The sequence below is a fragment of the Puntigrus tetrazona genome, chromosome 4 (assembly GCF_018831695.1).
Source record: "Puntigrus tetrazona isolate hp1 chromosome 4, ASM1883169v1, whole genome shotgun sequence".
NCBI lineage: Eukaryota > Metazoa > Chordata > Actinopteri > Cypriniformes > Cyprinidae > Puntigrus > Puntigrus tetrazona.
In genome coordinates, this window is record NC_056702.1 from 8,234,168 (window position 1) to 8,249,927 (window position 15,760).

Below are 15,760 nucleotides of genomic sequence, written 5' to 3' on the forward strand. Positions count from 1 at the left end.
TGTCTGCTTTGCCATTTCCATCTCTTCAGCTGAACCTGCATTTTCAGTCAGGCATTCCAAGGATGACTCTAAATGAGAGCGTGAGGACCGCCTACTGTTAGCACTTCTCACCTTGAACGATCTTTTATGCTTTTATGAAGCATACAGGATGAGACATGATCCACAATGAGGGGGCTCACGGCGTTACACATACTCGCATTTGAGTCAAGGGTGTGAAAGCACTCTCATAGAAAAAAGGGCAACCTCTTGCCGCAAAGGAAAACAGAAGAAACAGAAGGATAAGATTGGCTAGAAACAGGAACAAACTGAAGAGACTGCGTGATGTTTATATATCCCATGTCACTGTTGGATTAAAACAAAGCTGTTCAGCCACAATTGTCAATTAGCAGACCTCATCTGGCAGCTAATATATAAAATAAGCTGTTTGTGGTTTTATTTTAGGGTTTTTAACGCATCTTCAAAATTTCAAATTTTTACCTAAACTAACCTCGTCTTCTTGACGAGTCACCAACTGGCAACTAGTTGTTAGCTATACAATAAGTGCAGACAATGACCGACAAACAAAGACTGAAACACTGCGGTCTATAAATACACAGAGTAACAATAGGCAAATGAGAAACAGGTGACACTAAACGAATTACCACGAGAACAAATTAGGGTAACTATGGAGGCAAAGGCCATAAAGGAAACAGGAACTAAACACAAAAAGACAAAACACAGAAACAATACCTCAAAATAAGAGTCAGTAAAACACAAGACGGGAACATTTAACACAAAGGTTAAGGAATGTGCACAATGTGATATAGATATGGATCTATATAAATGACTGGATTTCAGTGAAGCTACCAGAAGTGTTTGAGTGGCCGTATTGCTGTTCCCTTACCTAAAAACCTAAAAAAAATTTACTTCAGGTATTTCATTCCAAACCTGTAAAAGCTTAAATGTAAGATACTTTGGCTGAAAACCAGGAGGCTTGCGGCTTTTCCTTCTACTGTCAAGTAAATTACACCGTCAAGGTCCCATAAAGTATGAAAAAGTCATTGTCAATATGAATTTTATTCGAGTCGAGAATACTTTTTGTATGCAAAGAAAACAGACATAATGACTTTATTCAACAATTCACTTTATTCACTGTAGCATCATTCTGGAGAGTATGCACTAAAGTGAATTACGGTCCCTCACAAAGCATCGATGAGCACACTAACATTATACATATGATGATGGTTACCGTAATGAATATGAACATAATTCTCTTATAAGCAAGGGAACTTTCCCACTTCGAAGAAATAAAGCTTTAAATACTTAGGATGATGACCTTAGATAATGTTTTGACTTTAAAATCTTATGTTTTCCGGTTGAATTAATGCAATTTGTGCAAACCAAAAAAAAAATTCTAAACGGAACCCATGGTTCAAAATTCTCTTCCAGGTTTTAGAGTTCTAAAGAGAACACTCCCAAACAATAATGAAATTGCATCTGTCCGAGTCCACCACTGCATGCAGATTCGCAGTGCACTAGTGCAATGGAAAGCAGCGGGGTGGAAACGTGAGACTCTGGTGGCTCTAATCTAAGATTTTCCTGCACGCAACAGGCGTATTGTATTTTTAGGGCAGATGGGACACCTGTTAGCTGAGGACATTAAGGGTAAAAGATGCCCCCTGGAGGCTGGAACGTGATGAAAAGGAAATGGCTCTTGAGAGAGAGCGGCAGAACGAGAGCGAGCAAAACCCGCTTCGGAGTTATTCAGTGCATGGAGTGTCCTTGATGCCGCTCGAACGCCAGCCTAGTCATGAGAGTGCGTAATGTCCTCAGAGACACATCGCTCTGCCGTCAGAGAGAGGTGGCTATGGGACAGAGCCTTCAAATGCCAAATATAACACATCCCTCGAGGTGAGAATTGACACGCTTTACGTAAGAAAACATATCAATCAATTTCATTAAACATACTGAGATACTGAGAAGCCTAGCACAAAAACCGGAGGCAAAACAGCATCAAGATATTTTTTTTAAAAGTGGCTTAACACTCTTACACAAATCCAAAATGCTTGCAATGAAAACGGAAATCAAAATAATTAAAACAAAGAACTAATATGGTGATGATTTCTTTGACTGTAATTGTCAGGAAATCAACACCTCAGCCTGTGACGCATTTAAAAATGGATTTCAATTGTCTTCCAAATTGGAAAAAAATATCAAATGCTGACAGTCTAGTTAGTTAAGATTTGCAAGGCCTGACCTTTACAAACAAAAAAAGGAATAGAAAAAAATGGGAGCCATGAAATGTAATTAAATTTATGGCTTCCCATCCAATAGTTAAGTATGTCCACTTGAATGCACCAACTACACACACGTGGTCTGGTTGAGTGAGAGTATGTGTTTGAATGCACCTGCCGCAAATTTACATATTTCTCATTTTAATAATCACAAGAGGCCCTCGTAGCAGAGATAATAGAAAACTGACAGGCAGGATCTCACAGCCATCCGTTACAAGTAAAACAGAGGTAGACACATTCGCCAGGATAAGAGAATATATAACTTCAGGACCTTTGTGGTCATGAGATAATAACAATAATATTTTTTACGGCATTTGCATAATTTAATACCGTTTTGATTTTGAGTTAAAAATATATATAATTTGTTTCTTCTAATTTACAATGTGACTATATATATCTTAGGATGACCATGTCACTCACAAAGATACATTTTAATTTAAATGCAGAATCGGAAATGTAATTTAAAAAAAGTAAAAATACCAACAATCTTAATATTTTAAAACCTTGAAATAGTAGTAGTAGTACTAGTAGTAATAGTAGTAGTAGTAGTAGTAGTTAAGTCACATAGCTTAAATATTTCATGTCAAAATAAAAAAATGATAATATAATATAATATACAGAATAAAATAAAATACTTAATTTGATATGGGGGTGGAGATGGATAGTTGTATAAGTGATATCTAAAGTGGGAGGAGTTGGATCTTGAGCGTTATTGTATTACCAGTGTACTTACATAGTAACTCCTCATGAACTGAATACACAATTGTACTTTCATTACCAATATATAGATATATCTGTGGTTAGACAAAAAGGCGTCCGTTAACAGCGAGCTGGCAGATGTGAGAAGTGGCAGCTTTGAGCTGGGCGGGAGTGAAGCGTTCTGTCCTCGCCTCTCTCTTCCTCTCTCTGCATCGACCTCTTTTCCATTTTGTTTAGCGGCTGCTAAAACTCACAAGCCTGTATTGACAGAAGCCAATTACTCCTCACTTCACCTGCTGCAAACAGGATGAAATAGCAGTGGCGTACAGCATCTGTGTACACAAAGACAACTCTACATTTCTCTTCTCCACCACATCAAAACAAATTGATTTACAATAAAGACTCGCCGAGCGTTCGAAATAGCTCAAAGTTCTGAAGCCTCGCCGTGTCACAACCCACCAAAGGCTGCTGATGGTCAAATTTACTGAAGAGCCACAAACCAATTAATACAGAGGCGGGAATATGTACTTGTGGGGGGATGTGAATAAAAGCCTGTCTTTCCTGATTTCTCTTATTTTTAAAGGGCAATGAAACATTTCCTCAGATACAAAGAGTGCCTGGACCTGCATTAACCTGATTTAAATATACATCTCCCTTAAGGGTGCTGCACATGCCTCCTAAAATCCAGATCTCCGAGCCTCTCTGAGCTGTGGAGTGAGGCGTGCCGCTGCCACCGATTGCTCTCCGAGTCTGATCTCAACTTCACTTCATCTGAGGAAACGGATCAGCACTCTGATGACAGTTGCTGTTTTCTGCTTTAATCTGCTGGGGTCTGTGTTCACATGAACGCTGCAGCTGACCTATTTATCTGCTTTGACCTCTGCACAGACTGACACACAGGAAAATAAGCACATTTTCATGCACTATACTACTCTCTCCGGTTATTACTTGATGCACTATCAGAACATGTAAGTGTAATAATTCTTAGTTTCACTGAGAGTCGGCACGCACAAAAAGACCGCTTTGAAAGTTAACCTATATTTAGTCTAAATTGGGAAATAATTTATATATATTTATTTTCTAGATACTCTAGATATTATACTTTCATTCACAATGTAGTAATATAATAAAGAATAAACAAATTGTTATTTTAGTACTTCCGATATTTATTACACCGAATATAACACCGATCATTTCATTAAATAGTTTTTTATTTATATTTTTTAATAAATGTGGCAAAATCCTGTTTCTTAAATCTTACATTTGACATGAGGGAGGTATAAAAGGGTAAAGAAAAAAAGATTCTTTAAAACTCTGATATGTAATATATAATAAAACAATACGATACAGTTGCAGTATAAAACGTTTGCAATGAACCATGCAAAATAAATTCAAATAAATAAATGCGTTAATCATGTGAACAGAATATGAATATGCATCTATACTGATTATTAAAAATACTAAATATATAAAGCATGACCTATTTGTAGGATGAACCATGAACCATGTATATGTATATATATATATATATATATATATATATATATATATATATATATATATATATTATATCATACACACACACTTTTTGGGCATACAATTAAATTTTTTAATTATTAATTTTTAATTTTTAATTATTTATTTGTTTATTTCAGCATGCAGCACTTCTGTGGTTATGTCTTCTTTCTCTGAATCACCTGCGTTGCAACATTCCCCATTTAAAACTTTCTTTGCATTAAATAAATGTTAATGTCAAAAATAAATAGCCTTTTCATTTGTGCTTTAAACGCGCCACGACTGAAAATGAAAAGAAATGTCAGAGTTTTCAAGATCGTGACCTTACAATGGGCAAACTGGCAGTGTTGGTCCAATGCTCATGGTGAAGGAAAAATCAAGTATAAATAGCCCTAACGCAGACCTCCGAGTCTCTGTATGCGGTGTGATTCATATCTCGTTAGAGAAGTCAGCCTCGTTAACCTCTGCGTAATTACCCGGTGCGCGGCTCCGGCCCACAGCACACACAGCTCCGGCAGACTGCAGCTAGTGTGCGTCAGTGAAAGTGACGGTTCAGATCTCTCAGCTGATTACTCATTCCTGAGCTCCTACTTAATATTATTAATTCTACATCTGAAGTTTAGTTTGGCACGCAGAATGCTCTTCTTAACTGACGTACAGCAACCCTGAAATGATCTGCAGAGTGTCCTTGCCAACTGCGCTGCATAAAAGCAGCAGTCATTTGTCAAATAAGGCAATATAAATCCCTGAATGTGTGTTTTTGTGACCTTCTACCTTTTTTTCCCTCTGCTTTCTGGGTTCTGTCTTGGTGATGTGCATAAGACTTTTTTTTCTGTCCCTCCCTACTGTTCTCTTTCCATTCGGGGACATTGCAGAGCCTTGGGAACGGTTTCCATAGCGACGGTAACTGCAGACAAGGAGAGTGTGCTGAGACAGGGATGTGAACGCACTGGCACTCTCATCTCATGTGGAGTGCTGGCCTGCCTCCTTCCTCCCTTCTCATTTGGAAAATGAGCTGCTATATTTGTTTGTTTTGTTTTGGGGTTTTTTTAAGCTGAGCTATTTATTTATTTTTTTACTTGGTTCACCGCAAACTTATTACACCGCTGGTTGCAACTAAATCAAATAATATCACTTTTTTGGTTAACCTTTTTTCTTTGTCACCCTCCATCATCTCCAGCATGACAAACGTAAGATTAAGACATTTTTTAATACAAGTGAAAAAAATCCCTTAGACTTTTTCTTAAACACTAAATTTTACAGATAGGTCATGCTTTATATATTGTGTATTTTTAATTATCGTTGTGGCTGCATATTATATATTTATATTTATTATAAAACAAGGTTGTTGTAAAACAGTAGCCAAGATGGACTAACAAGAAATATGCTTAATGGCTAAATTGTCACAGTTTTAGTGACGTAAAGAATGCAATGGCTTAGACCTGTTTACATGATGCATTGGCGCATATCTGATTTATTTCCACATTTGAACGAGGCCTGAAACCGATCAGAATTGGGTCACGTTTAACCGACAATGCAAACGAGGCCTTATTTTGACGGCACCCATCCACTGCAGAGGATCCTTTGATTCAAGTGATGCTACGTTTCTCCGAATCTGCTTAAATAATAAAACAAATGGATCTACATCTCGCGTGACCTGAGGGTGGGTACGTTTTTTCAACGTTGAGTGAATTATCCCTTAATCATGAATATAGGCAAGCAACTCTAATAATGCAAACACAAACCGCATCGCACAAAACTCCACCAAAGCTCAAAATAAAACAAGCCTCATTCTCACTCCATGACATCTCCCTCCCTGCACAGGAGCAAACAGTGAAAAGCAAACAAAATGTGTCATGACTCTTCCATTTGCTGAAGAACCGAGGCAGATCAAAGATCCAAGACATGGATGCATTACTGAGAGTCATCTGGTTCAAACTGATCAACAGCCAGCTACTGTCTGTCTCTCAACAAAGTGCTGTTTTTAGACCTTCTGCGACAGCATCTCTCTCATTCTGCCTTGCGGAAAATCCTGCGATGATTCTGGGAAGACTCGGGTGGATTTTGTTTTGTTTCTAAGAAGCGCGCATGCGAGAATATGCGCCGAGACAGGTGAGCGGCAGTGGAGGACAAATGTGCCGGTGTTTGAATCACATTAGTGTGTTTATAAGGTGTTAGACTCGAGTGCTACTTCTCACTCTGATTAGCAATGATGAGGAATATTTGTATGATGAGTGTCTTGGTTTTCACACAGTATTACATAACAGCACTAAGAGGAGGTACATGCAGTCACTGACTTGAAATAGAACATGAGCATCAGCCCAAAACGGGAGAATATCAAAGCGGACGAGCCTATCCATAACCTAAACCAACACTGACGTAATGCCAAGAGCCACGCTGCTTTTTGTTGAATCCAATTAAAACTAAATGTCGTCTGTTACATTTTTTTTTTAAATGCATGTATTTTATTTTTATTGATGTCATGCTATTTTTGCTTTATTTAAAATACTTTTTCAAATGTATTTTTAATATTAATGTCAATTTCTTAAATTATTTTCAGGAACAAATATATAGAAATTGCCCAAAATGCGACCTACTCCTTTACAGACAAATCTTTAAAAAGAAATAATGGTATACTGAGGGTACGTGGACACCTCCTTAAAAGGTACACATCCACATGAACTGAGATGGTTTAGAAATATCCAAAAACAATTACCTTTGTTCAAACCGGCAACAAAATCTGCATCACAAACTGCTGTTTCATTGGTTTAAATCCCTTCACACGTACACAGTGAGGCCCTCTCAACTCATTTCTCCTGCTTATTAAACAATTCGGTGTCACTACACAAAGAATTCTAAAGAAAACTGCTCAGACACAAGCAGCAGGCTGAGGTACCACATATCTGATTTAATCAACAGAGCAATGTCTTTTGCTGAACAGAAGGACCCTTGTCTGTGCTCTTTCAACTCTCTGCAGGGCTTTATGCGATCGGATGACATGCACATTCCAGGTTTGGGCCAGGTTACACGGCAAATCAACGAGCATGATGATTGCGTGCAATGAGTGAGCAAAAACTAAACCTAAAAACATTAGTATTGCATATTCTTTAGGTGTCTGTGAAATTGATGCATGTGGAAAAAAACAGTTAAAACGGTCCTATATCATTACAAATCTCCTAAAGTACAAAAAAGCACTAAACCTTTTCGCTCTATACTTAAGACACACAACAATTGTGAGTGAGAAACAAACTAATATATTAGTCATTATTCACTGATAGGATTCACCTCAGTTACAGCTATAGTAAAAGTCAGTTAGATTTTTAAAAGATATGTTCATTATGGTTGCATTTATTTGATAAAAAACAGTAATGCAGTAATAACTTCTGTTTTCTGATTTATGTTTTTTTTGTTTTTTTTAAGCAGCCATTACAGAAATCCTTCTAAAATTTCGCTTTTCTTTATGTTTATTTATTATTATTATTATTCATGTTGAAATCATTTTTAATTTAGGGTTGTTTGATGAATATAAAGTTCTAGAGTATGGCATTTATTTAAATAATATTTGTTTTCACTGTTACTTTGAACAATTGAATGCATCTTTGATAAATAAATATCAATTTCTTTATGGGAAAAAAACTAATACCCCTCACTTTTACATGGTAGTGTACTAAACATTTTTGTAAACATTTTCATTTTTCGTAAACATTTTTTTTGTTCAAATAACTTTGAACAGACTACTTTTACAGTGCATTTTTTTGTCCTTTTTGGAGTTTGACAGTCTAGTCACTATGAACTGTCATTGTGTAGAAACAATATATATGAAAATAATTTTTGTAAACGATGACAAACTTTCAATTTTCTGGGAACTGTACCTTTAGTAAAGTAAGAGTGCAGACTGTAGAGTTGTAAGTCGGTTTAGTGGGTCAGTTCCTCTCTGCGATTGTGCTCTCAGGTCTCTCACAGGTGAACTGCACCAGGTTTGGCTTCTGCGTCCTTGACACAGTTAGGCGACCGCATTTATGTCCATTTCCTCCTTGCCAACCTGTCTCCTTGATGATGACGGGGCAGGGGCCAATCGCATCTCTTCCACCTTGTCTCCTGGGTGGGGAGAGGGGAAATGGAGAATACAGAAAGATAAGTTGAGGGGCCACTTTGGAGTTTAGGGGGACCAAAATAGATGTGACACACAACAGCTCTGCAACTGCCCAGTTAGACTAATGAGGCGAGGTTGAAGGAGAGGGATGCTCCCGGAGGTGCGCGCGCTCACGTCAAACCCCTGCCCCCCTCACCCGTGGCCTATTTCCGCAGCAGAAATTCATTAAAATGGTCACAGCGAGCGAGCTTTAGGGCCTCAATTGGGTCAAGGCAAAAATATTGAGCTCAAAGCATTCAACTCAATATCAATTTGTCAGTTGACCCAAGTCTTAGAACGGTCATTTATCACACCTGTATCTCAGAGTAACAGGCGCCACAGATGGGGTGAAAGGTCCAGGTAGACCATTGACTTTTGGAGCGCTAGGACCCTCCCCGCACACCTCAACCAGCTCCCACATGTTTCCAGTTACTTCAGTGACACGAAATACATGCATCCTACCAGTAAAACATCTGGAATAATATATTTACCAAGGCTGCATTTATTTTATGAAAATACAATAATATAGGGATAGGAATATAGAGATATTACTATAATTTAAAAGGAAATATTTCCTATTTTAATATAATTTAAAATGTAATTTACATGGAAATCCTGATCCTTCAGGAATCCTCTGAATGTACAAATTTAGAGAAAAATAAAATACTAAATATATTACTTATTTGGTGCACAATAAAATAAAAATAAATCGTATTATTATCCGTGATGTAAACAGATGTGATACTAGGAAGTTAGTGTTTTTATTCAACAGGGCTCAAACAAAATGATCAAAACTGACAGTAAAGACGCTAATAAAGTTGCTAAAAATAATTATATTTATTTTCCTAATTTCCACAAAAAATATTTAGCAGCACAACAGTTTTCAACAATGATAAATCATATTAATTAAGCATATTAGAAAGATCATGTTACACTGGAGAACGATTACTATAAAGTAAACTAGTGAATCAGTGTTTTGGGAATTCAACAGCTAGACAAAAAAAAGTGATACCAACAACTGGTGTCTTATTAAAAATTTTTAAACTTCTTTATGATGTATTTACCTGTTTTTATAACAGTAGTATGCCATTGCATAAATCTCGCAAGACTCTAATTATAATGCAAGCAAATAGATGCTTGCTACATGATCATATAGCCCATATCATAACTCAACTTTCGCGTTCACCCTTGTATTTCTTGCCTTCCGTAAACGAACACGAGGAACAGAGCTCCCTCTTTCTAGATGCATCGGTCACATAAAATAATAATGAATCAAAAACTAATTTTAAACGCTCACTTTCAAGGCAAACTCAACACAACGCTTATTAGCTGAGTCATCACAGCTAACATTTAAAGCTACACAGATCAAACGCTTGGTGTGGTGGGCTATTATTACGGACGTTGAAAAGTACGGCAGGAAGAAACCAAGCAGCAGGTTTGCTTTTATCAAGTCTGATCAAACTTACAAGGACACGACTGCATGACATTTCTGTGACCTTTTCTTTCGGCCGAACAGAGTCCACTCCGTGGGTGTGTCCAACCACAACGCCACAGGCACCTGTCTCTTCCTGTCTCCGGGAAGGTCAAAGTACTGTTCTCTCTGTCTATAGACATGCATATTTAATGAATACCAGGCATTGTTTAAGCAATATTTAAACTAATTTATTTTCATATTTGCTTTCCCTATGCAGCCCCAACCCGTTCCTGCAATGGCAATTCAGTGTCAGTTATTCATCAATTCAACAAGAAATTCACAAACTAATTATAGCCTAGCGCAGAAGCTACAGAAAGTAAGCTGATGTTACTAAACTATAAGCAGTACAAGCATTCACAAGCAGCATTTTTGTACAAAACAAAGTAAGGAAAAGTGAAAGGGAAGCATTTATTCCCGGGGTCTTACCTTTATCCTTAAGTGCTCTGTCTGAGGTCGGAAAAGTGGTCAGTTCATCCAGCACCAAACAGCTTTTCACACATTTTCTTTTCTCTTTTTTCCCATGTTCTCATAACATCTGCCAAAAAAGTAGGACAAACTGATAACCTGAGGGGGGAAATGGCAAGTTGGAAAACAAACTAAATAATGGCGTGATTACAAAACATCAGAGGGTTACTGATGTTTAAATAAAAGAAGCTGACAACAAAACACAGGACAAATATACGAATCAACCGACGTGAAAAACTTGACGTAAACTGAACGTCAAACATATTGGCCTACGCATTAAACCAATTTCACTGTGGGATAAACTGCCTGTTTTTACACAATTGACGGGATAAAACAGCCGCTCGAAATTAATTTCAACTTGTGTTACAGCATCTCGATCTTTGTATGTTGTTATGCTTACATTTTAGACACGACATCGCCATTTGTTTCTTAGCGAACGTCTCCGAGCAAAACATAACCGTCCTTCCTGAATGAATCGACATTGAACGAATCGGTTCAGTGATTCAAAGACTCATCCGTAAGTTGCAAGCAGAAACTAGAGCCCCTAAATAACTCTCCCCATACCGCACGGCCTGTATATAATTCATTTATGTGTCATTTTTAAAAAATTACAATCAGTTTGATAAATGGTTTGCCTTGAGTTGTCAATATTCAGGCTAATTTTAACCTTTTCAGTTTCATTAATGGAATAAAGTAAACCGCTTCCATTAAAAAATGGCCTTGGTGAAACAGGCAGTGAAGCGGAGTGCTTTTGTACCCGATTACATAACTTTAAAAAAATCTTTATAAACCCAGAGGTTTTATGTGAAAGAAATAGACTGGAATCATTACGCTCAAGAAAGATAACAGATAACAGCCTATTTAGTTTACATTTAGTTTCAAATCCCATGAAGACTTAGCCAGCCTTATCTCGCCTAAATGAAGCGTACCATTCACTCGAATCAGATAAGATTATATATATTTTCTAAGTGGATGCACCTGCGCTTTCAAATGGGAGCTTATGCTGGTAACTTTTCTTGTCTGAAGCGGGAGAAAATGGGTATGATGGATGACCAAGGGACAGGCTCTCCCATGAGACCAGGCTCGCGACTAATCAATAGACTGGCAGTGAGGCCTGGCTGGAGGGCTTCATATCAATCATAATGCACAAGCCTTGTATTCTGCCGTCATCTCATTGACAGCACACAGCAGGCCAGGGACGAGTTGTCTCATATATTACTTTTGGCAGATAGACCACGGGGCAACCGAGCTGACACTAAAGACTGTCAGTGTGGGAGAAACACTCACCATAAAACGGAGAGAGAGAAAAATACTGAAACTTAAATTTGAGCCAGCGTTGAGAAACGTGGAGAAACAGAGGCAGGCCTTGTCTTGTGTAGATTCCTTCCATTGACAAAGAAGTGCGTGTCCCCATCGTCTATGTAATTGGAGAGGTTTGTCCTGCTCGGGTCTCCTCCATTACTTCATGCCCCTCGCTAACAGATGCCATGCACTGTAATCTAAATGTGGCACTAGGATTATCAACACATTGCTCTGGTCGGCCTTCCTTGGGTGCTGCTGGTGGGCTTTACTCTGCTGTGGCACTTTAGGGCCACCTGGTGTTGAAAACCAGTTAGGAAATGGCACCTGTTTGCCACATGGGTTTTTTGAAACCGCCTTGTGCCAAAAACAGAGCTGTGGGGTGAGGATGGGAACAAGGCGTGCTTGTGCTCAAAACAATCATATGCCAAGAGAGTCAATTAACAGAAGTGCTGATCCGCAGCCTGTTTACATTTCATTTGATGAAGTGCTTTGTGTACCCGTTTAAAACTCACATATTGCTATGGCCAACAGCGCGTATTTGTCAGGAAACAAATGTTTTAATTCTAGAATAACTTATGAATCCAGTATGAACGTAACAAGGCTTGAAGCAGTACTTGGAGAATTTTGCTAATTTTCTAAAACCTACTCCAAACCACGGTTCGCTCTACACCAAAAGGTGTTTCTCTAGACTTTTTTGGGATCTAGTTGGTTAAAACTATGGTCATAAATATTCTGGGTTTATCTTTCAGCTGCCAGCATAAGGTTGATAAATCACCATAAAGCCTTTATTTAAAAAAAAAAAAAAAAAGTCTGAGTTGGAGATAATGAGCACATGAGAGAAAATAAATCAAGCCTGTATCTACTAGCATAACGGAGTTACCAGAGTCTCTTTACTTAGTTAATTCATACATCATCCTTTATTAAATATCGTTTGGCCATTTACTTTTCAAAAAGCTTCCATCCTTCAGAGACATTTTCTTAAAACTGCAACACAATGAAGTAAACAGGCTACACAGGTTCTTGCCATTTATAATGTGTTTGTGTAAAAGATACAAGCGAGGAACCATTTTGAACGAGCATCTTAAAATACATTCACAACCAATCACTTACCTCATCAATTTTCACCTTCCTGAATTTATCACTTGTAGGAGGTCAATCCTTCACCAGATTTAGGAGTATTAAAATCATAGAATGGGTTATCTTATCCAGCAAAAAGAAGTTGCTCTTTAATGCGTTTAACTGCCTTGTACATTATAAAAGGTATATTTTAACTTAAACATTTGTAGTCATTAAGGTTTGTTACAATTTTTTAGCCTCTCTATGGAAAGTAAATGGACTTTATTTGTTAAAAAAAAAAAAAAGCTAATTGTTTGTTCTCCGTTGTTTTAGGGTTTTGCTAAAACTAGTCGTTATGGAGTTTTGACCTCTAGTTAAATCAAACACCAACTTGACACGCTATATCCAGTTTAAAAATCAGACCAGTGTAGAGAGGCTTTTTATAGCTGCCCAAGCAAGAATGTCATGGTAGCCATGTAGTTTTGTAATTTTATTCCAAAAACATTAAACATGAACGTTTCATCATTACCTAATGAGCACCATTCACAATTCTTCTCACCTGACCAACTTACCCATTCTTCTCATTGTTCTTCAGAAGCAGTCCTCCATGGCCCCAATTGTCAACTACTAAACTTGCTTTAAAACCTTAAAAGTACATCACTATATACCTTAGTCATCTTAAATGTATATGGTGTGAGGCCTTCTTGTGCCAACTTCCTCAGAAAGAATCAGCTTATGTAGTGCACGTGCAAGAATTGGGTTGACACAGGTAAATAACATCGCAATGCAATGTATACAATGTTTAATAAAACAAGATGAAAGTCAGATGCGAGTTTCAATAATTAACAATTTTAATAGATAATACAATCAATATTTACAAACGTTCTCACAACGTGTATCATACGAATCGTAGCTCTGAGTGCACTTGTGTAGGATTTACATTCAAACGTTTACCACAGTTACCCAGCAGTGATGAGCAGGCAGCCATGCGGCTTTGTCCCAAGGCTCTGGGTGGGTTGCACAGACAGCTGAAATCCACCGAGGAGGATCAGCGACCTGCAAAAGTCTCCCAAAACACACATGCATCCGTTGGCAGAACAATGCATGCACATTTCTCAGTAATTACACCGCGACAGCACGCTACCGCAGCGCTCTTACACCGCGTACACAAAGGGTGGAGCGGGTTTACCTGCTGGCCACGTGGTGGCCGCCGTACCGGGGGCGGGGCGTGGTGCACACGTCATCACGCAGCCGTGACGCAGAGCGTTCCGCCTGCCCGAGTTGGAGTCTGCGCAATGCTGTGAGAACAAGGAGAGCCAACAAATGAAACCATATTCAACTCGTAACATGCAACTCAAAAGCATTGTGTCGACCGCCTCGGCTTCAATAATCATTGTCTGATACGATTACATGTTTTTTTGTTTGTTTCACCGCTAACAGATAAGGCATTTTCACGCACGTATTACTGTCTATGGGTTCGCGGCAGCCCAGTCGTCTCGTTCCGACGAAATCGAGTCCGGTTTCGGAAACGCGTCAGATTTCATTCCTGAAGAACACGTTCTCGAAGTCTCTCTGTTGAAAGTCCAAAGATCTGTCGTAGTCAGAGTCCGACATTGAGAAAGCGCTCTCATCAGACGGGACATTACTCTGCGTGGAGAAGTCGTGGCTTACATCAAAAACGTCTGACTGCTCGGCGTACACCAGGTCCATTAAGTACTGCGTCGTGTTTCTGGGTGCCATGGCTACAGACGGCACGCAACTTCGGTTCCTCGTAACGTCGACGCTGTCCGGACTCGGCTGCCGTCTCCTGGCCGACCAGACGCGGACCTTTCGCCTCCTTTCGCTCATACTCGCGCGTAGAAATGTCCTCCTCTTTGATTTCGACCACTTTTTCTTGTGAACAGGCGCGGCCTCGATGTCCTTCTGGTAGTTTCCCTTCATTGTCGCGAATTCAAGACACATCACCAAATAAAAACGTCTTTGGTTTGCCGGAAGTAAACGATTTGAGAGAAACAAAACAATCGTCTAGTGGTTGAAATAGCACAAAAAAAAGTTTTTAAGTCGCCACAAACGAGACAAGCTCACTCTCCGACGATCGAAAGCAAAACGTGGCTAACGGACGTCTGTCTCACGTACTTAAGAAACTTGCGGAAGTGACGTTTTTCGCTTCCAGCGAATCAGCTTTCACCTAGTCTTATTCGGCGGTGTTTGAGGCCGCGCCCCCTGAGCGGGCTGTAGGCGGCTCTTCCCGTTCAGCAAAACCCAATCAAACACGGAGAAAGGTCGTCGCAAATCACAGAAACAAACTTAAAATAAATAAATATGCAAGCAGAGTTTTCACGCGTTAATGGAACTAACTTAGACTACTTACCATTACGTATGAGTTGCCATATCTGCCCGTCGATCACGAATTGTTCATTTACAGATTAAATTGGTTTGACATGAACAAGAGACTTTTGCATATTTAAGACGACGTGAACTCCGTAATAGCGCTGGGACACAGGACGTGATTTTGTATTTCACCGCACTGCTTTTTCATTGTTTTTGTGTCTCAACCTGCGTCTTAAATATGATTTCTCATAAAGTATCCCGCAATTCTAAAGAAATGTGACGATGCAGACTAAGTATAATTATTATTTAAATAATCTTAAAAGGGTAAACGTTTTCCCACTTTAAAAAGTGTCTATATAATCTTAGTTTTTGTTTGTTTCTGTGAAAAAAAAGCAATTTTAATTTAAAAGTGCGAGACATCCTTGCACGAAGTGAGATCGTTTGTTAGATCTGATTAGTTTCTTATTTCTGCCCAAATGTGTATCTATGATTTGTGTTGTTTCCCAAACAAAA

At 38.6% G+C, this 15,760-nt stretch overlaps 2 long non-coding RNA genes across 2 annotated transcripts in view; both read right to left on the bottom strand.

Moving 5' to 3' along the window:
- LOC122342531 overlaps positions 1–12,342 on the bottom strand; it is a 46,232-nt gene extending 33,890 nt beyond the window's left edge. The window contains exons 1-3 of the long non-coding RNA XR_006250589.1: positions 11,846–12,342; positions 10,520–10,628; positions 8,360–8,585 (exon numbers count right to left, since the gene is read on the bottom strand). This is a non-coding gene — a long non-coding RNA (uncharacterized LOC122342531). The remainder of the gene's footprint in view (positions 1–8,359; positions 8,586–10,519; positions 10,629–11,845) is intronic.
- A 1,403-nt stretch (positions 12,343–13,745) lies between these two features.
- LOC122343432 lies at positions 13,746–15,760 on the bottom strand. Its single transcript, XR_006250777.1, has 2 exons — positions 14,376–15,760; positions 13,746–14,214 (listed from the first exon to the last, which is right to left on the bottom strand). It is a non-coding gene; the product is annotated as an uncharacterized LOC122343432 (long non-coding RNA).